Here is a 24,328-nt window from a genome sequence, read left to right as displayed (position 1 = left end):
AGAAACGCATGAAAGATTCTCACAGCCGTTGACAAAGGATAAATCCAGGACGAAAATGGTGGTCGACCTCTCTCTAAAAGAGAACGCCCGACCTGGGCACATTACCTTATTTGTGGTATTTTCCACCTTCTGATCATTTAGAGCAGCTCGGGGATAGGACGGCTTTGTTCTAATCATTTGAGAACTTGGGCTTACACTCTCCACCCCCCGACCCCGTTCTAAAAAAAAAAAATCCTCCAAATCTCTTCTTACCCTCCAGTTTTCCCCTTCTGAGAATGGTCCCACTGTAGTTGAACCTTGAACCCCGTGGAGGTTCAGAGCACCAAAAATTTGAGTATAACTTAGAGTCAGCACTCGGTGTCCATGGTTCCTCCATATACGAGGGTTCATCTAACTTTGGATCGTGTGGTACTGTTGTACCTACTTAGTGGAAAAAATGTGCTTAGAAGTGGACCCACGCCGTCCAAACCTGTGTTGCTCAAGGGTCAGCTGTATATATACATAATTATTCAAGTCAGAATCTGGAAGTGGGTGCTCTAACGTGGTGTTCTCAGACTTTAACATGTGAGTCTGACACGATAGGTCCGAGGCGAGACTTGAGAACATCCGTTCATGGCTGGCACCCAGGTGATGCAGATGCCGGTGGCCCATGTGTTGAGTGGGAAGGGTCTAGAGACGTATCCCAGTGGCCCAACATAGTAGCCAGTAGTCATCCCTGCCTAACTAAATGTAAATGATTTAAAATAAAAGACAACTTCAAACCTTACTTCCTTGGTCATACGAGCCACGTTTCAAGCAAGTGCTGGGTAGCCGCCATGTTGGATGACACAGCGTAGAACGTTATTCCAGCACTGCAGAAACTTCTGCAGGACTGTGTTCGTCTAGAGGCCGGCTATCACCCAGGAACATCTAGTTACAATAAGGCTAATGGGTTTTTAACCTTTGGAATTTTTTTTGATTTTAAGATTCGAAGGGGCATGAGTGAATACCCACATAAAATTCTGTATAGCAGCGTAAAGCCCTTCCTAATCAGGGCACAAATATACGTCCCTCAGAACATGGGGCTCCCTGGATATGCTAAAAAGCCCTGATATTGAAGAGCTAAATCCTGAAAAATGTCCCAGATGTCTAAATATGTCTGTTACACATACTCCTGTACCCCCCATGCAGGGTAGCTGTAGAAGTCTACAGCTGTTTATTTACACGTATCTGCATAGTCTCATCTTTTCTTACAATTATTTTACATTCTCTAGGTGAGCGAAAGACAAGAAGATTCGAGCTTCCCGGAAGCGGAATCACGCAGGTGAGTAAACAGCTGAAAAGTCAACCAATCGTGTTTGAAAATGAGAAACTCACGCTGGCTGCGCTGTCACTGGAGATGCGGGAGGCTGATCCCGTTGAGACGTCGGGGGCTGTGTTGCTGAGAGTAACGCGAACTGCCTTGACAAAGACCCCGGAGAATTTCGTAGACTTAACGCAGCCACAGTTTGTTTATTTTAAAGGACTCGTCCTTTGCAGGTGTTCCTACTTGAGGCGATTCCTTCCCGGCGATGAGTGAGAGATCCAGGTTCCTGGCCAAAGTGGTCCTCTGCCATCATCAACACCTGCCTCCCAAGGTACCCCAGTTTTCATTTGTTGGTTGGTTGCTGTTGGTGTTTTTTGTTGCCGTCGCTTCAGTGCCGCACGGCTGGAAGAGAGAAAACACGTACACGCTTACCCATGGGAGGTTTCCATGGTGCACATCCTTCTACTCACATTCCTTTAGCCAGAACTCAACCACACAGACACATCAAACGCTGAGACCAGCTGGGAGGCGATGCCAAGCTGAGAAGAGGGATAATTTGGTTTGGGATCAGTTAGTAGCCTCTGCCCATGGATAAAACCCTCTGTTGATGCGTACGCAAGCAGTGACAAGACTCATCCCTTGCTGCCGGGACTGTACGTTGGTACAGTCGCTTTGGAAGTCCATTTAGCGCCATCTTGAAAAGCTGAGGGTGACTCAGAAGTTCCCCTCATTGGTAGAAACTCTAGAGAATGTCTTGCATGTGTGTCCGTGTATAAGCTCGCTCTCAGGAGTAACGCCTCTCCTACCGCAACCTGCAGGCGACCCACGTGTCTGCTGGCAGGAGAGCCGATATATAGAGTGTGAAGTGATCGACACTGGAATATTGTACAAAAGTGAAGCAAGTTGACTGAATACATAGGCAACGTCCTCATGCATTTTAGAAATGCACAGTTGAGAGAAAAGAGTACAGGAGACCAGACAGTGTGCTATCAATGAATAAAGCAAGCAGAGTGGAATGCTAATATGTTGTTGAGAAATACAGAGACCTTCGGCAAAGTCATTACTATCTTCTTATTGCGCATAAAATTTGGGAAAATACTTAACTCTGGGGGGAGTGTTTCTCGAGGAGCATTGAAAGGAAAGGGGATCCCAGAGAGTAATAACGATTCGGAAGTGTTCCCGATGTTTGAAGCGGCTGGTGGATCCATGCTTGTTTTGTTCATTCCTTTGTCTATTCGTTACCTTCACATCACTGCATATCTTCTTTTGAAGATCGCCAACAGTTCACACAAAAAATAAGTTCGTTTTAGGCGCAATAAACTAGTTTTAGCCAGTCCTGTGTGGCTTCCCACCCCCTGGTTAATTCCCCATCGTTGAAAGGATCTTTTTGATTCACAGGTAGCTTCTCTACAACCGTCTTCTGCTGTCACCATCATTTGCGGGGCTTATTGATCAAGAGGTGGTGACCCAACCCAAACTAGGTCCATACGATTGATCCCGGAGGGAGGAAGCTCCTGGAACCCTTTCAGATTCAGGGCAGAAAACAAGCAGACTTGGCTGTTTTGTCTTTAGTTTGTAGAGGATCTTTTCTGGAAGGTTCCAGTCTTTTTCATCCATGGCTGTTCTGCAGGGTTGTGATTTTGGTGTGTCCATGAGGCGAGGTGACCTCGGGGTCTTTGCTCCGCCGTCTTTGCTGCTTGGCCCCCGACTGGGCTGTTTGGAGCCTGAACTCAATGCGTCTGCTTCCCATCGCTACGTCCTGCCACCCCGAGTCTCCTTGCCTGTCTCTTGAGGAGACTAAGGGTGTTCGAATAGATGACTTGGGGAAGACCCTGATACAGGGTGCCTTAGAAGCTTGTTCAGTTCCCAAAGATCAGTCCCTTACTGAGAGAGTTGCCCAGGAAGCCTGCAAGTCCCCGGCGCCCTGTGTCACCTCTGTCTCTGTCCGTGGCCCCATATCAGCAGCTATGTGTGTCTCCCCTGCACTGCAGTACCCATTGCCACATCTGCACCGTGGATGTTACCCTGCCCTGAATCTCATTTACAGCATCCCTCTGCGGCTTTCTGCCCTGAGAAATGCTCCCCTAACATCTCCCCCTGAGACACACATGCCTCTGCTTTTGGAATCAGCCCCAGAGAGTCACCCCCTCCCTCCCTACTACTTCCCCAGCATCCCCGCAACAGAGCCAGGCACACTCCCTAGATGGTCTCTTTGCACTGTCTGTCATTTCATGATAGCCCTGGTCTCACTTCCCTACTCATCCCCCGTTTGCCCTGTGGTCTCTGAGCGATGTGAAGGTAGGGGGTGCAGCTTCTCATTTTTATCAGTCCTGCCCCAGCACCGTGCCTGCCCTCCGCCAATTACCACTGAGCATTTTCAAGAAATACCAAGGCATGAGAAGTGCAGCTCAGTGATGAACTGTGGATGCCGGTGCCTCAGTGAGCTCAAGGGTCCATGTCTTAGGTGGGATCCCCCAGAAAGCAGGGAGAAAGCAATGAGGCTGCACTGGTCCAAGCAAGTGGCAGAGAGGGAACAGGGGCCGGGGCAGGGAAGCAGGGAGAGACAGCGCAAGGCGGGGTTACCGCTTCTGGGTATGAGCCAGGCTGACTGCTCCATCTTAGGCACCCTCTTCCCAGTGGACAGAAGGAACTGACCCTCAAACAGAGGGAGGGAGAAGAAATTACCGGCTGGTAGATGCCTGTCTGCCGTTGTTCACGACTCCAGCCTTCCACGTGGGGTCTTAGCCTGCCCCTGCTTTTAGGTTGTAATATATCAGCTGGAAATGGAAATGAATATATGTTTGCATCTGTATACACATATAGATCTATGTGTGTGAATTTGTGAATATATATGTATATTCCCCAGAGAACATATATTATATTCAATATTAGATTTAAGATGGACATATTATATGTGATAATATATAAGGCATATATATGTAATATATATAACATGTGTTATATATGTCTATATATAAGTATATATATTAACATACATAAAATAATATTATATATAATATTAATATTGCATATTTGATACATATATGTGTAGCCCATTTGGGCTGTTAGAACAAAGTGCCACAGACCGGGTGGTTTAGAAACAACAGACATTTATTCTTCCAGTTCTGGAGGGTGGGATTTCAAGATCTGCTGGCAGATCTGGTGTCCACTGAGAGCCTGATTCCTGGTTCGTAGACGGACATCTTCTTGCTGTGTCCTCACACGGAGGAAGGTGTGAGAGAGCTCTCTGGGGTCTCTTATAAGGACACTAACCCCATCCACGGGGGCACCGCTCTCCTAACCTCATCACCTCTTCATACCATCACCTTGGGGGTTAGGGCTCCAACATACGGAGTTTGGAGAACAGAAACATGCAGACCCTAGTGATGTATATATAAGGAGATTTGCTGTAGGGAAGAGGCTCCTGCAGTTATGGAAACTGAGAAGCCACAAGATCTATAGTCAGCAAGGTGCAGGCTCAGAAGGGTTGATAGTGTCAACTCCACTCTGGGTCTGAATGCGGAAGACAGATGTCCCTGTTTGAAGACAGTTAGACAGAGAGAAGTTCCTTCCTTTCTGTGGGAGAGTAGATCCTTTTGTTCTGCTCAGGCCTTCAGTCGACTGGATGAGGCCCACCCACATGGTGAAGGGCAGCCTGCTTTATTCTGTCTCCTGATTCAAATGTTCACCTCATCCAACAAGGTCCTACTGTATATAGCCTGGGGAACTATATTCAGTATCTTGTAATAAACCATAATGGAAAAGAATCTGAAAAAGAACATATATATATATATGTGTAACTGGATCACTTCGCTTTACACCTAAAACTAACACAACGTGGTAAATCAAAGGTACTTCAGTTTTTAAAAAATGTTAATCTCATCAAGAAACGCCCTCCCAGACACACCCAGAATCATGTCTCACCAAATATCTGGGCCCTTTGTGGCTCAGTCAAGACACTTAAAATTAACCGTCATAATGTCTGTGTGTGTGTGTGTGTGTGTGTGTGTGTGTGTGTGTGTGTGTGTGTGTGTGTGTGTGTGTGTGTGTGTGTGTGTGTGTACATCTTAGGATGCATTCAGCACTGGGCCGAATGAAGGATGGAACTTTTGCTGGAACATATGGGCGCTGTAACAGTATTCTAAAGTCATTCTGAAACATCATTTGCAACGTCCAAATACAAATGAAGGGAAGGATCTGAAAAAGTAAAAGAGGGAACGTAGCCAGTTGGCCAGGCATACAGCTTTCAGACAGCTGTGATGCCACATAAAAATTCCAGTAACTCCAGAACGTTTCCATGTGTTCTGAGCTCCCCACTGCTGAGGAGAAGACACCCATCCGGTCACCCTGTTACGGTCAAGGCATTTGAAGGAACTGGCTGCTGGCAGCCCTGCAGCTATGAGGTCTGCAGGGTGTTTCTTTCTCCCTTACATTCCTCTCTAGAAAATCTGTGTTCCCAGTTCATTTAAAGAATGCAGGGCATTATTTCATGCTTTGTTACGGAGGAGTAATATTCCACTGTATCTATAGACCACATCTTCTTTATCCATTCATACATGGATGGACACTTAGGTTGCTTCTCAGCCATAAAAAAGAGTGAAATCATGCCATTTGCAGCAACATGGGTGGACCTAGAGATGATCATACTAAGTGAAGTGAGTCAGAGAAAGACAAGTATCATATGATATCACTTATGTGTGGAATCTAAAAAAGTAATACAAAGCAACTTACTTACAAAACAGAAGCAGACTCACAGACATGGAAAACAGACTTAGAGTTACCAAAGGGGCAAGTGGGGGGACAGATAAATTAGCAGTATGGGATTAAGCAGATACAAACCACTATACATAAAATAAACAACAAGGACCTACTATAGCACAGGGAACTATATTCAATATTTGTAATAACCTATAATGGAAGAGAGTATGAAAAAGAGTAGATATATGTTATATATAGGAATATATATTATATGTAAGAATATATATTATATATAAGAATATATATATTTTATATATATATATATATATATATAAATGAATCACTTTGCTGTACACCTGAAACTAACACAACATTGTAAATCGACTCTACTCAATTAAAAAATAAAATAAGAAAAAACATTGCAGGGCAGGTTCAAACTCAGTTTAATTTTAAAATGACAAAGGCAACCACCCTGGGACGAAAGTGAATTCCTCACTTCTTTCCTCTGCATCAGAAACAAAACTTCCAGCCTCACAATCTGGTGCCACGACCTAAATGTGGAGAAGGATGTGGCCTCATTTTGTTTCATGAAGCAGCTGTTGTAACAGTCCCTGGCATCCCAGGCTTATTACGCTTTACCCAGAAGTTCTTTTCACTTTGGAAGGCGGACGGTGTGTAATTGTGTATAAAGTAATAAAAACGACCAGATAACCTGTTTTTGCAGAAGATGCCAGAAATAGTCAGTTCAGACAAAAGGCGCACATGCCCAAGAATCTTTAAGCAATATATAAGAGAACGCAAATATTGCGACAGTCTCTGAAGCTATGCCTTAGGACTGTCTCTATTTATGAGAAGCTAGCTTCGCCATGACAAATATTTCAAACCGCGGCAGACACTGTGTCTGGTGGGGTCTCCCAGGCATCGTATCAGCCAGAATTCCACGCAGCAGGCATACAGGGACTGCCTCATTGTCTGGATACCCTAAGGAGGCCTATTTACCCTTGATAAATGCCTAATTAGAGCTGATGTAATGTTATCCTTGTAAGCAGTTCTGTAGTAAGCTAGACCACTGGATGAATCACCACAGATGTCTCACCTCTCCTGTGAGGCAGCCAACATTTAACATCTCTTTATGGCATTTCATACTTAAAACTTGGCAGTGAAGATTCAGGACCGGAGTGAAATTTTTAAACAAAGTGTGAGGCATACCATTTGGGCTTTTTCTTGAACACTAACTAGATTTCGGGATAATGAGCTAGATTCTCTCATCCTACAAGACCTTTTGGTAGCCAGTCCAGTTCTGAGGAAGAATTGGCCCCAGTGTTTCAGAAGATGGTCACTCATCAATCCATTAATATTGATGAGTATTCATATATCAGTCTCCGGGGGCAAGACCTTTCCTAACAGAGGTCACTGCTTGAATTTGATGACACTCTGCGTTTTATAAACTCACATTTTCCATGAGGAATCTCAGTGCGTATCGGTGTTGCCAAGATAGCAGAACATCATGGCGGATGGCATGGGGCAGGGCTGGCCCAAGGAGGTTATGAGCCATTTAACAGGCATTTGTGTGTAAGGGTCTGAGCATCTGTTGGATCATTTGTGTACTTTCTGCTTCATCTTCCACTCTCTCGGATGGAAAGAAGTGTTGCCAAGTGACACGGAGAAAGCCAGTGAGCATTTCTGGTTTTCATTTCTCCGTAGTCCTTTTTATACGGGTTCTCCCTGTCCCCTTGCAGTGCACTGTATGTGCCTTTTTTTTTTTTTTTAACAGAGTGCCCTGAGCTGAAAGGATTTCTTTCCTCCAGACTACATGGGGAAACCTCTTCTTCAAGATAAGAATGAAGCCTATTTACCTCGTGTGGATAAAGCCACATGCAGTACTGGTCCTATTTCAGCCGCTCAGTGAATGTTTGTCTAATACAAAGCCGTGAAATTCCTAGGAAACGCGGGCGAGTGAGTCACGGGGGATACGTGTTTTTGACATCTACTGTCGTAGTTTCTGAAACATAAAGAGATTCTGCAGTGCCTACATTTCCCCCAATTTCAGCCACGGCAGCTGCACCCTAGCTTCCCACAGATAAGAAAAAAGGGAGAAGACAGTCAGGTCCTTGAATATCTCGATCTGAATATGCAGCCTGTCCTCACAGCCTTGCTACCCAAGACGTCAGTAGATGGTTTGATTTCCGTTCCGTGCGGGTCAGGGGCTTCTCCAGAAACAATAGGGAGCTACTGCTTCCAAAACCCAGAGGCAGAGAGACAGCGACCCTTCCAGCAAAGACGAGGGCTTGACACACAGAGAAGTATTTGTATGGGGGGCAAAGAAGAGTGTGGCTCCAAAGAGGCCTTTGCAAACACGCGTGTGCAAAATGAAATCTCTCGGAAGGGCCATCCGTGAATATCAAGGGAACAGTAGCACTGGATTTTCAGCGTTTTCTAATTCAGGCGTATGCTCCTCGTGCGACTCAGAATTTAGAATCCATTCTCGTTCCTGAGCATAACTGACGCCGCTTTGATCTTCATATATTTGTCACGGAAGCCAAGAACCTCCTAGGATACCCCCCTTCCTCTTCACGTTGGGATTATCCACTACAAATCTCAAAAGTTATGTCGGCAAGGGAGCTCTCGGTCACTTCCCGTGATACCTCCTCCGTCAGTCTTGGTTCCACGGCCAAGAGCAAAACCCATGGTCCGTTCCTGACATCTCTCCTCCCCTCCACGTCCCCTAGAACAGCATCCAGTTCATAGGATGGTGTTTCTGCCTCCAGAGCCTATCCCGAACCGGTCGTCTTTCCTTCATCTCTAAGAGAGCTACTCCTTAAATCCATCCCCCTCTCTTACCTGCACACCTGCGATAGCCCCACGGCTGAGCGTCTGCATACACTGTCACCCCACGTAGTCTTTTCTGCGCCCCAGCCAAAGGATGTTCAGAAGCGTAAACCTTCCACCATCTTCCTTACCTAAAACTGTCCGCTGACTTCCCGTCACATTGAGGACGACATTCACACTCCTTCACATACAGTACCTGGCCATGCATTTTTTGGACCCATCTGTCTCTCCAACCTGTTTTCCCGTCTCTCTTCCCTACACCCCCTCCTCTTCCCTTGTCTGGGTGGAATGAGGTCACTTAAAAGGCAGGTGCTGCAACGTGATCAGCACAGCTAGCTCATAAGCCTGTGCACAAGCTATGTTGTCAATAACCTATTGACCATTGATAAATGCCAGTTCATTGCCGTTTTTATATTATTTTTACTGAACGATGGTTGATTTATAATATTGGAATAGTTTCAGGTGTACAACAAAGTGATTCAGTTATATATATATATTCAGTTATAGATAGATGGATAGATATTCTTTTCCATTATAGGCGACAACAAGATACTGAACAGAGTTTCTTGTGCTCTACAGTAAATCCCTGTTGTATATCTGTTTTGTACATAGGAGTTTGTATCTGCTAACCCCAAACTCCTAGTTGATGCTTCCCCTCCCTTTCCCCTTTGGTACCCATAAGTTTACTTTCTGCGTCTGTGAGTCTGTTTCCGTTTTGTAAATAAATTCATGTGTATTATTTTTTTAGATTCCACATACAAGTGATACCCTAGGATAGTTGTCTTTGTCTGACTGACTTCACTCAGTCTGATCATCTCTAGGTCCATCCATGTTACTGCAAATGGCAATATTTTATTCTTTTTTACGGCTGAGAAGCAACCTAAGTGTCCATCAGTAGATGAGTGGGAAAAGAAGATGTGGTGTGTGCGTGTGTATATATATATGGCAATATCACTCAGCCGTTGTTAATCGGTAGTTTCTGTAGATATGTTGCCCGTCCAGAGATCTCCTTTCACTGCAGTCAATAAACATGGAAGGATTTAAACTGTTTGACGTGGAGCTTGTCTTGGGGCCACGCTGGCGCCAGGGAGAAGGGAAACAGCTATAAAACCCAGAGACATAAATCGCTCTTTGGATATTCTTAACTTGCAGGGTTAGTGAAAACTGACAAGGTATGAATATGAATAATGCAAAGATGGTTGCACTTAAGCCGACCTTTTCTCTGTATGGGGGAAGAGTCTTTTAAACTTCTTTCAGAGTGAATGTGTGCATAGGCCGAGACCCAAGACCCGTCAACACCGTTGTGATGTTTGCACGGATCTCATTTGGAAATGCAATAAAATATTTGGGGAGAGGCTTTCCTTGAAACCTATAGTTGAGAAGTAACGGTCCCCTCCGGTCCCTCTGGGCTGGGGTTTGGCACACAGGTTTTCCAATGCAAAAGAAACATTTATTTTTCTGTGGAAGGATGAAAAGGAGAAACTCGAGGCCCCCATCATCTGTTTAAGGAAAGAGAAGGAGCCTTGAATAGGGTGACCAGCTTCTCCCCGAATTTATGTTCCTGTTGAATCTCTGAATGTGATTGTCTTTGGAAAGAGGGTCTTTGCAGGTGTAACTAATTACGATGAGGTCATCCTGCAGCAGGCCGAACTCGAAATCCCATGAGGGTGTCCTTAAAAACGAGGAAGGCTCAGAGAATGGGGTGTAACTCTGGAAACAGAGATGGGAGTGATGTGTCTACAAACCGAAGAACACCAAGCGTTACCGACAGCCGCCGTCAGCTGGTGAGGGATGGTGGGTGGAGCAGATTCTCCCCAGGAGCCTCTAGGAGAAACCAAGCCTGCTGACACCTTGGTCTCAGACTTCTGACCTCCAGAGCTGGAAGAGAGTAACTTCTCACTGTCTTGCCAACCCAATTTATGGTATTTCGTTATGGCAGCCACAGGAAAGTAATACGCCTAGCTTTGTTGACAACCTGGGTTCTGGAGAGAGTATAAGCTTTAGATGTTTGACAGCCTTTCCGACACATTTTGTACTGAAGCCTCCCAAGGGGAGTTCGTAGGTGTCACAAAGAGTGTGAGAAGCACCCCCAAATCACAGCTGCTCCAGGATTGCCATCCTTGGAACAAGTCTGGAATTGCTTTCTCTAAATGACCCCTTCACATTCCTCTGAGCCTCATGCTTCCACGTCCATGGTAATCATAAGCTCAGAAAGAAAGCTAAACATCCCTCCAGAGCCTCTCCGTACCGTACAGTTGCACAAACTCCAAAGCATGTAAACAAGAGGCTCAGCGTCCTCAAGTTTGCCGCCAAGTGTCAGAGATAAATCATCCGTCTTCGGAGCCCACATGCAATCATCAGCAAATTAAACTTTATCTTTCACATCCTGTGTGGCCAAATGCTTTTTTTGTTTTTGGGGGTTTTTTGGTAGCAATTAAAGATGCGTTCCCCCAGTGACCGTTCTCGGGAGGAGACCTCAAGGACGCTTTCCAGACCGAGAGCAGAGGACACCACTTCATGCTTTCGAGGGAGAGGAGCTCTGCTGGAACAGGGCATCCTTTGTGACGTGGCCAGGAGGGATTTCAACGTGTAGATTAATGGACCTTCTGCAGAAAGAGATCACTGTGGTGTGTCATTGTTTTCTTGTTTTTAACTGAAGTACAGTTGATTTGCAGTGTTTCAGGTGTACAGCAAAGTGATTCAGTTTCACATATATATATATTTTCAGATTCTTTTCGATTTTAGGTTATTAAAAGATACTGAATAGAGTTCCCTGTGTTATACAGTAGGTCCTTGTTATTTATCTATTTTATATGTAGTCGTATGTATATGTTAATCCCAAACTCCTAATTTATCCCTCCCTTTCCCCTTTGGTAACCGTAAGTTTTTTTTTTTTTTTTCTGTCTGTCAGTCTATTTCTGTTTTGTAAATGAATTCATTTGTTTCATTTTCTTAGATTCCACATATAAGCAACATCATATGGTATTTGTCTTTGACTTACTTCACTCATATGATCATCTCCAGGTCTGTCCATGTTGCTGCAAATGGCATTGTTTCATTCTTTTTTATGGCTGAGTAGTATACCATTGTATATATGTACCACATCTTCTTTATCCATTTATCCGGTTTTTTTTTTTTTTTGGTCTGACCCTGCTTGTATACCTCTTCCACTGGAACCCTTCTCTCTAGTGCTTGTCAAGGTTACTATTCAGGGGTTGTAATCTGGGACGAGACTTCAGGACATGTACACCCAGGAAGGTCGTGGCACAATTGCCACAGGCAAGAAAAGAACAGCTGGAGATTCCACCCACTCACGGTTTGGATGTTGACAGAATCTGAGAAATCAGTCTCCTAGCAGCTCATCAAGGGAAAGGTCAGGTGTCCGAGCTGCAGAGACGCAGGCAGTGACTCCAGCCCACAACGTTCTCCACGCACCCGACTGCCCTGGTGTTGGCTTCCATCCATGCAGTGCGTCCTCTTACTGCATTCAGCGGGGAACGTTCTCATACTGTCCTGTAACCAATGCACGTGCACATCTACTTTCCCTTCAAGTGCAACGTGGTCCTGAGAAAAGACAGAGCAGTGTGACCCTGACAAATCCAGCCATCTCACCTCAGGGAGGAGTCTACCAAACACGGATGCTAGGACACGCAAATTAAACAATGCATGTTTTGAAAAATTACTTTTTTTATTAAAGTAGAGTCGACTTACAATGTTGTGTTAGTTTCTGCTGTCCAGCAAGGGGACTCAGTTACCCATATATATACATTCTTTTTCATATCCTTTTCCATTGTGGTTTATCACAGGATACTGAATATAGTTCCCTGTGCTCTACAGTAGGTCCTTGTTGTTTATCCATCCTGTACCTAGTAGTTTGCATCTGCGAATCCCAAACTCCCAATCCTTCCCTCCCCCCCACCCCTTCCCCTTGGCTACCACAAGTCTGTTCTCTATGTCTGTAAGTCTGTATCTGTTTCATAGGTAAGCTCATTTGTGTCATATTTTAGATTCCACATGTAAGTGACATCACATGGTATTTGTCTTTCTCTGTCTGACTTACTTCACTTAGTATGATCGTCTCTGGGTCCATCCATGTTGCTGCAAATGGCATTGTTTCATTCTTTTTTATGGCTAAGTAGTATTCCACTGTATATATGCACCGCATCTTCTTTATCCATTCCTCTGTTGTTGGACACTTAGGTGGCTTCTGTGTCTTGGCTATTGTGAATAGTGCTGCTGTGAGCATTGGGGTGCACGGATCTTTTTGAATTATACTTTTGTCTGGACATATGCCCAGGAGTGGGATTGCTGGATCATATGGTAGCTCTATACTGATTTTGTTAAGGAACCTCCATACTGTTCTCATAGTGGCTGCACCGGTTCGCATTCCCGCCAACAGTGTAGGAGGATGAGGAAATCGTATTTTTAAAGAGGCAAAGAGCCTAAGACTATCTTCATGTCCTGGATTAGATTGTTCAAAACGTCCCGTGAAGTGTAAACTCAGAAACCACAACCTGCCTTCATTTTCACTTTTGCAGATGTAAGGGGAAGTAGGAAGACCATTGAAGTAACAGTATCTGTATCCATGCAGTAAAAAAAAAAAAAAGAAATCAACCTTTCATAGAATGTGACTGTGGTTTTGCTCTCGTGAAACGTCTTTGGACTTTCGTGACAGCCAAGCTCCAAGGCCTGGCTGCAGGCGTGTCCCCTTGGTCATTTACGTGGACAAAGGCAGGGACCAGGTCCGTAAAGCTGTAACCTGACATCCAGGAAGGACACACATCGTAGGAGCGCGTTTCCTTCCGAAGGCTCAGATCGGTCGCCTTGAAGCTCCCACTTGAGAGTTTCAGCAAGGAATCTGGTGCAGGGCGGCTTGTGCTAAGAGTAGAGAAAACAGTCTCCAAATGTCAGTGGGTTAGGGCAGAAATAGTTGTGTCTAGTTCCTGCAAAGCCCAACGGGGTTGTTCCCCATGGGGGGTTGTCTTGAGCCATTCTCTGGGGTGAGCAGCCCCTAGGAGGGATCCCCGTGGCCTTCCCCTCCTAACACTCGCACTCTTGTGTAGACCTTTTCCACAACGGACCGGCTTTGTTCGGTGCAACCGATGTGACAGAGGCGATGGTTACGTCACGTCTACAAGTACATTAGAAAAGAGATTAGTCTTACTGTGACGTTTAAGGTTCCTACAGATACGTGTTCTCTTCTTTCTTGTATGTAGAATAGACTCATCCCTTGGGACGATTTTTGTTTTTAATGGGACCCGTCTTCTGCCCAGTTGCCGTTGGTCAGCATCCGTTAACATTGTCCAACGTACCAGTGTTGGGGTGGGGTGCAGGTAGGGTGTGGTCTTGCTGTGTTCCCTGGGGGATAAAGGATCATTTCTGTAAACTTCCCCCAAATTCCTGGTCACCTCTACCTTCATAGCCCTGCAAGATTTCGTGTTTTGATCAACAAGCTCTATTTTCAGATTATGTACATATAACCGTCTTCCTTCTTATTAAAAAAGTCACAGCGGTTCTCAATATTACATTAGACTGGGATTCAAAGTCAGTGCTGTACCCAGATAGTCTATGTCTGCTTTTTCATCAGGGTCAGTGTATTGCTAGAACAGTCCGAATAAATTTCCTGTTTTTAAGAACTATAGCCTGTATTTCAAAATTCAGATTCACATTCCCTGACGTATCTGATCATTTAGATGACGTTGAATTCTGAAGAACTATTTCGGGCGTATGAATTTACAGTTTCAGGAACATGTGACAAATGGAAAAATAAGGAATGACTGTAGCATTTAGGTAAACACTGCGTGTTTCGTGTCTTTGCCCCTTTGCGTAGCATTTAGAAATTTCCGTCATAAAGAAAGTGCAGAGGAACAGTTGCTTCGGAAGATACGAAGTTTCATAACCCACGTTACCTGCAACAGAGAAGATAAGTAAGTCTGGTAATGCCATTGCTGTGTTTGCTTGCAGACTTTCTGATACATGAGAATAAGGGCAAATGAAAAAAACAAACAGTACATTCCTTTCTCATCATTTCTCCGTAAAATAACCTTTCTCGCTGCTCCGGAAGAGCATTTGTACAGCAAGTGACGTATTACATGAAGTTAAATATTTGGGTTGGTGTGTTAGTAAATTTGCCACTAGAAATACAGACAGCATTTGAAATTCCACCTTGCTTCCTGGGCACAAACTTTTCAGTGCAGTCTTCAGATCGTATTTCTTAGACTTCCTCATGAATGGGCTTGAGGACGGCTGCTACAAATGCTAATGAGCGACAGGAAGCATTTAAACCCAGCTTCTGTGAGATTTGACACAAGACATTATTTCTGAGTATTTTTCCAGCTCCCTCGACTTTTTCCCCCCTAAGCAACGCTTCTGTTTATCCGCTAGACTGCATCACAGTGACAAAACACTACACTGTGTTTGCGTGATCAGTCTTTAAGCAATAAAATTGCTGATTTATCTGTTTGGTGAGTCTCTCATTTATTGTTCTTATTTACTCCATGGGAAAACTACTTCCGGAATCTGCTGCGGAGAAGGTGGAAGGCAAAAAGAATGTTCTGCCGGCAACCTCTGGCTCCGCACGAAAAGCCAGCCCCCCGGACCTGAGCCAAGTGTATTCTGATTGGAAACGTCGACGGGTTTCCAGCTTTCCACTCACACACGAAACGAGGTGTGCTGTCCCAGTTTGCCTTTCTGTTCAGATGTAGTCGCTTTGGAGAAGGTTCTCCTGAGAGGCGATGGGATGCCAGGTGTGCACGGCTCGGAACGCAGAATTCATTGCTCAAGATGAAGGGAAACACCCACAGAGGCCCCCATCACCCCCGCGGATGGAATGATCGTCCGAGAGTTGGCGTCTGGTGAGAAGTTCGGGAGGCAGAAAGCAGACGTGATTGCGGGATGCAAACCTCCAATGAAGTACAGAATCTGCAAGGCTCGACCGCCTCCGCTGGCCTCGCGATTGATGGAGAGGACGTGAATGAGCGGCTGCTGTCCAGAGAGACCGCGGGAAGGTGCTGCCCTAGAGGAGAGAGGGGAACACATTCTGCTGCCGCTGAGAAGCTGAATAAGAAAATATCGTTAGAGCAGAATGCGGGGGGCAGAACGGGAAGGATTCATACGCTGGAATAGTGGGTGGAAAGGGAGCGACAGGATGCAGGAAGGCAACCCCAGAGCAGAACGAAGGTGGGACTTGTGTTAAGCTAAGAGTGAGGGATACTTGATCCAGCAGTCTCACTCCTGGGCATGGGTCCAGACGAGACTCTAATTAGAAAAGATGTACGCACCCCAGTGTTCACAGCAGCACTATTTACAATAGCCAGGACGTGGAAGCCACCTAAATGTCCATCGACAGAGGAATGGATATAGAAGATGGGGTACGTGTACACAATGGAACACTACTCAGCCATGAAAAAGAATGAAATCATGTCATTTGCAGCAACATGGATGGACCTAGAGGTTATCATACTAAGGGAAGTCAGTCAGACGGAGAAAGACAAACACTGTATGATATCACTTATATGTGGAATCTCAACAAAAGTACAACAAACTAGTGAATATAACAAAACAGAAGCAGACTCACAGATACAGAGAAGAAACTAGTGGTTCCCAGTGAGGAGAGGGAAGCGGGGAGAGGCAAGATAGGGGGAGGGGATTAAGAGGAACAAACTACTGGGTATAAAATAAATAAGCTATGAGGATATATTGTACAACACAGGGAGCATTGCCAGTATTTTGTAATAACTATAAATGGAGTATAATCTGTAAGAATTTGGAATCACTACTTTGTACACTTTAAACTAATATAATATTGTCAATCAACTATACCTCAATTTTTAAGAAATTGGTTTTAATGTAGCAGGAATAAGGAAGATAGATGAATAATACAGAAGCACTCTTTGGTGTGAATACAACAAAAAAGAAATAGACTCACTCATATAGAGAACAAACTAGTGGTTCCCCGTGGGGAGAGGGAAGCGGGGAGGGGCAACATAGGGGGAGGAGAGTAAGAGATATAAACTACTGTGTATAAAACAAAGGCTACATTGTACAGCACAGGGAATACAGCCAAGATTTTGTAATAACTGGAAATGGAGTACAGACTATAAAAGTTTTGAATCACTTTGTTTATACCTGAAACTAATATAATATTTTAAATCAACTATACTTTAATTTTTAAAAAAACAGTTATAGGAATTTGGGAGAAAAAAATATAAAGGAAACAATGAAATGATTCCAAGGACATTTAAACTGCAAAGTCAGCTAATCTGAATAATTTGTGTATTAGTAAATGTTTCCCTTGTAAATATTAAAATATTAAAAACATACAAGAGGGAGACCTCCCTGTCCTATTTTTGCAACACCTTTTGAATCTATAATCTCATAAGCATTAAAAGTTTAAAAATTTTTAAAGGGGAGAAAAACAAGGAGACAAAGAAAATGTGTCCATTTAGAGTTTCTGTCATGTTCTCCTCTTAAGTCATAGAATTGTAGTCTTGTGTCTCTAAAGTTGGAAGGATCTTTGGAGATTATCTGACCCAGAGGAGAAAATTAAGAACCAGAATAGTTGTGGACTTTTTTTTTTTTTTTTAATTTTAAGGTCACGCAATTGGTAAGAAAATTTAAAAAAAAAAGAAAGAAGGGGCCGAGTCATACTTGAAGAAACAGTGGTTGCTCATTTTAGCAGATCTGTGAATGACCTTTTTTTTAACTTTCTATTTTATATTGGAGTATAGGTGATTAACAATGTTGTGTTCGTTTCAGGGGTACAGTAAAGTGATTCACTTATACGTATACATGTACCTCTTCTTTTTCAGATTCTTGTCCCATTTAGGTTATTACAGAATCTTGAATAGAGTTCCCTGTGCTATACAGTAGGTCCTTCTTGGTTATCCATTTTATTTATTTATTTTTTCTTGAGGAAACTTTATTGAGAACAAAACTTCCGTTTCAAAATCACAGTAAAAATGGAAACTTTGTTGTAATGTTCCAATTTTGATTTTTTCAAATATTTTATTAGGAAAAACTTTAAACATATAATTTGAAAAGATTTTACACTGAACACTCACGTACTGATCACCCAGAGTGAAGCATTGACATTTTACTAGACTTGCTTTGTCGGCCTATCTGTCCATTTATCTATCCCAATTTCCATCCATTATTCTACGCTTCTTTTTGAGACATTTTAAAATACGTACAGACATCCACACAGGCTACCCTGAAACTTTCAGTATACGTATCATTAACTAGGTTTTACTATTTGTTTAAAATTATTTCTAGGTAAAGTTTACATACAATGAAAGGCATAAATATTAAGTGTACCCTATGATAAGTTTCTACAAATAAATACGTCTGTGCGACCAACCCTATTGAGGTAGACATTACCATTAGCCCAGAGCATCCTCTCATCCTCCTTCCTTAAAATTAGCAAAGCCTGAAGGTCTGTGGGACAAAGTCCAGGAGAAGCAAGGCACATACTTCCAGGCGTCCTCTCCCGGTGGAGTTACGTGGTTATGGCTAATTGTCCCAGCAGTGGTATGTAACGACACATCTGAACTCTGGCCAGTCAGATTAGCCCACCCGAGCCTCGGTGTCCAGGAATTTTACTGGGGATCTGTCATGAAGGCTGAAGTACCTACATCACAATTTCAGCTCTTCAGATTCCAGACCCCTAGAGCAAAGACTTGCATTCATCAAATAGCACAATTTAAGAATAAACTATTTAATCAGGTTTGTACCCCTTGGCCCCAAATGTCAAGCATACAGCAATGTTCTTCTCAGACACACTGTTCTAATGGCGCAGAACTCATGATTTCCCAGGTGGCAGCCTGAGGCCGTTCCTGAAAAGAAGCATTTGTAATAAATATGGAGGCAAGCCCTACAGAAATGAGAGGACATGATTAAACTGCATAATCACACACAAAGAGAAAGGGAGACAGCAGAACACAGTTCGCGACACAATTCTGAAAAATAGAAAACGGATGGTTAAGGTAACAAAAAAAACTAAAGACACCTGCGTATTGGGATGTTACTGGTTATCCATTTTATTTATTTATTTTTTTTGCGGTACGCGGGCCTCTCACCGTTGTGGCCTCTCCCGCTGTGGAGCACAGGCTCCGGACGCGCAGGCTCAGCGGCCATGGCTCACAGGCCCAGCCGCTCCGCGGCACGTGGGATCTTCCCGGACCGGGGCACGAACCCGTGTCCCCTGCATCGGCAGGCGGACTCTCAACCACTGCGCCACCAGGGAAGCCCTGGTTATCCATTTTAAATATAGCATTGTCGGGACTTCCCTGGTGGCGCATTGGTTAAGAACCTAACCACCAGTTCAGGGGACACATGTTCGAGCCCTGGTCTGGGAAGATCCCACATGCCGCGGGGCAGCTAAGCCCGTGAGCCACAACTACTGTGCCTGAGCTCTAGAGCCTGTGAGTCACAACTACTGAGCCCATGTGCCACAACTACTGAAGCCTGCACGCCTAGAGCCCATGCTCTGCAACAAGAGAAGCCACTGCAATGAGAAGCCCATGCACTGCAACAAAGAGTAGCCCCCGCTCGCCGCAACTAGAGAAAGCCCACGCGCAGCAACGAAGACCCAACGCAGCCAAAAATAAAAATAAATTTTTAAATGAGATATGACCATAATTTAAAAGTAAATAAATAAATAAAAAATAAATACAGCAGTGTGTACATGTGTGAACAACTTTAATTCCCCAGTTGAAAAATCATGGTATGGAAAAATAAACACACCATCAAACACATAGCAGGAACATGGTAGACATTCAAAAACAGAGGGGAAAACTTAAAATAGCCAGGTGACCTCAAAGTATCCGCTAAGACCCAGAGAAGACATCTCTACACCATCAGGAGGGCTGGAAGCTAGAAGTATGTCTTTTAAGCATGAAAGAGAGATTTCTGGTTGTCTAAGATTCTACGCTGAGTCGAGTCTATTCTGAGTACAGAGGAAATAAAGACATAGTGCAAAGCCAAAGTGTTTCCCCAAAGAGTACAGAGGAAATAAAGACATAGTGCAAAGCCCGGGTGTTTCCCCAAAGCCAGAGTGTTTCCCTCTCACGGACCCTCATTATTGGGACTTCAAAAGGAAACTCACAGGAAGGACAATGTTGGAGTCAGATGAAGGAAAAGGATGCAAGAAACATTGTGAGCAAAAGGAGAAAAGGACCAGAGTGTGAAACCGGTCTAACACTGACCACATCAAAGCCAGCACCAATAATAAAATTACGACTCCATGAAGGCATACAAGCAAAGGTGGGGCCGAAGTTAGCAGTGATATAACTTGCAGAATGAAAATGGAACAAAGTTAAAGCAAGTCACCTCTTTGAGAAGACAGTGAACGTGAGCTTCATTATTTTTCTGCTGAAGTTGTTAGGCGTATTAAATTTAATCACTAAATAATGAAGACTGAAAACAGCTTCCTCTTAAAAACATGGGAGAAATATTTTTTTTTTATTTAGGTATCATAGAAGAGAAATAATAGAAGCGAAGAAAGGAAACGGTTCCTAGAAATTGTAAAATAAGCACCCAAAATGAAATTTAGAAATATTAGCAATGGCAGTACATATAAACGGATGAAAATCTCTCTTGACAGATAACTCTCAGATCGGGTTTAAAAAAAAAAAATCTAGGTTCTTGCTAGTTTGAAAGGGTCTGAAACCAATAACCAAGAAAGGCTAAGATAAAGATATGAAAACACTAAAATGGTGAGTAACTGAAGAAGAACTTTCTGGAGCCCTATTCAAGTCAAGTAAAAAAGACTTTAGGAAGTTAAAAAAAAAGAAAGCTATGGATAAAGAAAGCTAGTATGAAGCGATCAATTTTCGCCAAAAAGTTATGAACATGCTAACGTTCTTTGGACCTGGTAGCAAAGCACTTAAATACACAAAGCAAGATTTGGGGGAATTAGAAGAATAAGGTGTCCAACCTACAGCCCAGCCGTCTACAAGTCTTCGCTTAGAGAGAATCCTGCTTTCAAAGGAAAGAGAGATATAACAAGTCTGATTTATGTAGAAATGAATGATCAGAGATAAAGTATAAACTGAATAAAGCTTGCCTTTATTTCTACTTAATTGGCCTTTTGACCACTCCGTGGAATCCAAGGGACTTGATGTACTGAGTAGGTGGTAGAGGGGGAAATGGGATTCCTCCAAGCTCCTTCTCACTCCTGGGAGAGCCTGATACCTTAGCCACCCTAGAACATGTGTGATCCATTAAGAAGGATTTTTGCAAGGGTCTGAATAAACCTGGAGGCGGAGGTTTTCTGTCGTCAATGTATTTTCATGGAACCATGGGACACAGTCTCGGGATGACAGCCAGAAAGTTGCCAGTTGGAAAAAGAGTTGCATCAGTTAAAACCTTTTACCCGCCAGCCACTTGGAAAATGAAAGTTACACGACGAAAATAAACATACAGCCCAAATGAAAACCAGATGCATGCGGCTTTGACGATCTCTCTGTGTTCGGTTTCCTCTCCATCTTATGTTACATTCCTTCTAAAATGGATGCAACTTCTGGAAATTACTTTGCACAGTGAGATCTCCCATTTGTTTGGGGCAACATCTTTAGATAGACAAATAGAGAGATTCCCCAGTTCTGACTCGGCTAAGGGAGATAGAATGTCTAGTGTACATCCGAGGACACGTCTGGAACAAATCAGGCCCATTTACTTGTTTCTAAATACCAATCCAGACAGTAGCTTAAAAGTAATTTATTATCCCCTCTCCCCGCAATCCTCCGGCTTAGGGTGGCCACACCCAGTGCAAATTTTTCATCCTGTCGACAAGACCTTGACTTTTATGCATTTGACACTTTTTTGAGATACTGCACATCTTGTCTTTCTGCTTTTCTAAAAAGATGGCTTACTGGACAAAAAAGAATACGTTCACTCTGTGAAATGCGCGAGTAGGACTGGAAATGTGCAAGGGGCTTTTCATGCTCCCTTGGTTTTGACACACGCTTCAGGGTATGGCTACACGTATGACATTTTTTTGAAAACCAAGTTGAATAACGGCATTCCACAGTGTCTGGAGGCAGTGGGCAAACCCTGACGTTATAACCAGGCACATCAGATTCAACTCTGGGCTTTCACACTGAGCTGTCTGAATTTGAGCTTTCTCACCTGTAAGAGCAAAAGCAAGAAAGAGAACGCACAGAAGAAAACACTGTGAGGTTACCACGAGAAAGCATGAGGTATAAATCCCCCAGTTTTGTACAGCACGAGGAGTATAGCCAATATTTTTTAAATTAATTTTTATTGGAGTATAGTTGATTAACAATGTGGTGTTCGTTTTTGCTGTACAGCAAAGTGAATTAGTTATACATACACATGTATCCACTTTTTTTCAGTTTCTTTCCCCATATAGGTCATTACAGAGTATTGAGTAGAGTTCCCTGTGCTGTACAGTAGGTCCTTATTAGTTATCTGTTTTATATATAGTAGTGTGTATGTGTCAATCCCAGTCTCCCAATTTATCCCTCCCCCCCTTTCCCCATTGGTAACCATAACTTTGTTTTGTACCGATATTTTGTAATAGCTGTAAATGGAAAGTAACCTTTAAAAATTGTATAATTTTTTAAAAAATTTTTTTCACATCTTTATTGGAGTATAATTGCTTTACAATGGTGTGTTAGTTTCTGCTGTATAACAAAGTGAATCAGCTACACGTATACATATATCCCCATATCCCCTCCCTCTTGCCTCTCCCTCCCACCCTCCCTATCCCACCCCTCTAGGTGGTCACAAAGCACCGAGCTGATCTCCCTGTGCTATGCGGCTGCTTCCCACTAGCTATCTGTTTTACATCTGGTAGTGTATATATGTCCATGCCACTCTCTCACTTCATCCCAGCTTACCCTTCCCCCTCCCCGTGTCCTCAAGTCCATTCTCTAGTAGGTCTGTGTCTTTATTCCCGTCTTACCCCTAGGTTCTTCATGACCTTTTTTTTTTTCTTAGATCCCCTATATATGTGTTGGCATTCAGCATTTGTTTTTCTGACTTACTTCACTCTGTATGACAGACTCTAGGTCTATCCACCTCACTACAAATAACTCAATTTCATTTCTTTTTATGGCTGAGTAATATTCCATTGTATACATGTGCCACATCTTCTTTACCCATTCATCTGTTGGTGGGCACTTAGGTTGCTTCCATCTCCTGGCTATTGTAAATAGAGCTGCAATGAACATTTTGGTACATGACTCTTTTTGAATCATGGTTTTCTCAGGGTATATGCCCAGGTGGTCTACTCACACACTCTCTTTTTTAATATAAATTTATTTATTTATTTTTGGCTGCGTTGGGTCTTTGTTGCTGCGCGCAGGCTTTCTCTAGTTGCAGCGAGCGGGGGCTACTCTTCATTGCGGTGCGCGGGCTTCTCATTGCGGTGGCTTCTCTTGTTGCGGAGCATGGGCTCTAGGCGCGCGGGCTTCAGTAGTTGCAGCACGTGGGCTCAGTAGTGGCAGTATGTGGGCCTTAGAGCGTGCAGGCTTCAGTAGTTGTGGCAGCCGGGCTCAGTAGTTGTGGCCCGTGGGCTCTAGAGCGCAGGCTCAGTAGTTATGGTGCACGGGCTTAGCTGCTCTGTGGCATGTAGGATCTTCCCTGACCAGGGCTCGAACCTGTGTCCCCAGCATTGGCAGGTGGATTCTTAACCACTGTGCCACCAGGGAAGTCCCTTCACACACTCTGCATATTACTATATGCCTTATGCTCTCAAATTTTCTTAGCTCAGAAAAGAAAAGGTTGACGTGTGATTTATAAGACATTTTCTGTTAAAAAACAAAGTCCATCAAACGATGCATTCACACAGCTACTGCGTTTTAGCATTGCTTCACAGAAAAGGCAGCTGGGAGGAGAATAGGACTTGTTTTAATGGCATTTCTTGGAATTTTTTTTTTTTTTTACTCTTGGTAAAAATCTATTGTCCAGGGTGGTCCTCTTTTCAGGACAGTGAAAATTATTTTAACTGTATCATAAAGTGATGAAGAGAAACTACAGATGCTAAATGGATAGCGTTGGTTTTTCCTGTCTCTGGAGAGAGATTTCATGTAGCCACAGCCCTTGTAAAAAAGAAACATTTCTTGGTTGGTTACGCTAGAAGACTCCGACCCCCATATTTATTTTACCCCATGTGACCTTACCAGTGGTTCTTCCATTTATGAAGGAAAAGAAAATCACGTTGAAAGAGAACGATGATGAAGGACAGACATAGTAAACTTGCAGCCAAACAGTTTGTTTCAACAGCCTGACCAGACTTTGTCAGTGAACCTAATGTAGAAAGAGATCAGTTAATAGTCCCAAATTACGGATTACCTTGTGGTTGTTCAGAGCGTTTCAAACACTGGCTATCTTCCAGCTATTTTCAGTCACCGGATGAAAAGGACACTAGGTTTACAGAGATGGAGTTTCATTTTATAGGATACCATCCAAATATACGTCTATTTTTAAGTTTAAAGCAAATCGTAAAGGGGAACATCTATTCGGATAATTCTGTGGCTTCTTTTATAAAGA

General features: G+C 43.5%; 1 long non-coding RNA gene across 2 annotated transcripts in view; it reads left to right on the top strand.

Moving 5' to 3' along the window:
- Nucleotides 1-24,328, top strand: part of LOC137217799 (uncharacterized) — a 57,958-nt gene that overhangs the window by 27,048 nt on the left and 6,582 nt on the right. For both annotated transcript variants that reach the window (XR_010940255.1, XR_010940256.1), the window contains 2 exons: nucleotides 1,254-1,303; nucleotides 1,519-1,616. This is a non-coding gene — a long non-coding RNA (uncharacterized lncRNA). The remainder of the gene's footprint in view (nucleotides 1-1,253; nucleotides 1,304-1,518; nucleotides 1,617-24,328) is intronic.

The sequence above is a fragment of the Pseudorca crassidens genome, chromosome Y (assembly GCF_039906515.1).
Source record: "Pseudorca crassidens isolate mPseCra1 chromosome Y, mPseCra1.hap1, whole genome shotgun sequence".
NCBI classification, from domain to species: domain Eukaryota; kingdom Metazoa; phylum Chordata; class Mammalia; order Artiodactyla; family Delphinidae; genus Pseudorca; species Pseudorca crassidens.
The sequence above is the reverse complement of the archived record's forward strand: the minus strand, read 5'-3'. Positions and strand labels throughout refer to the sequence as shown.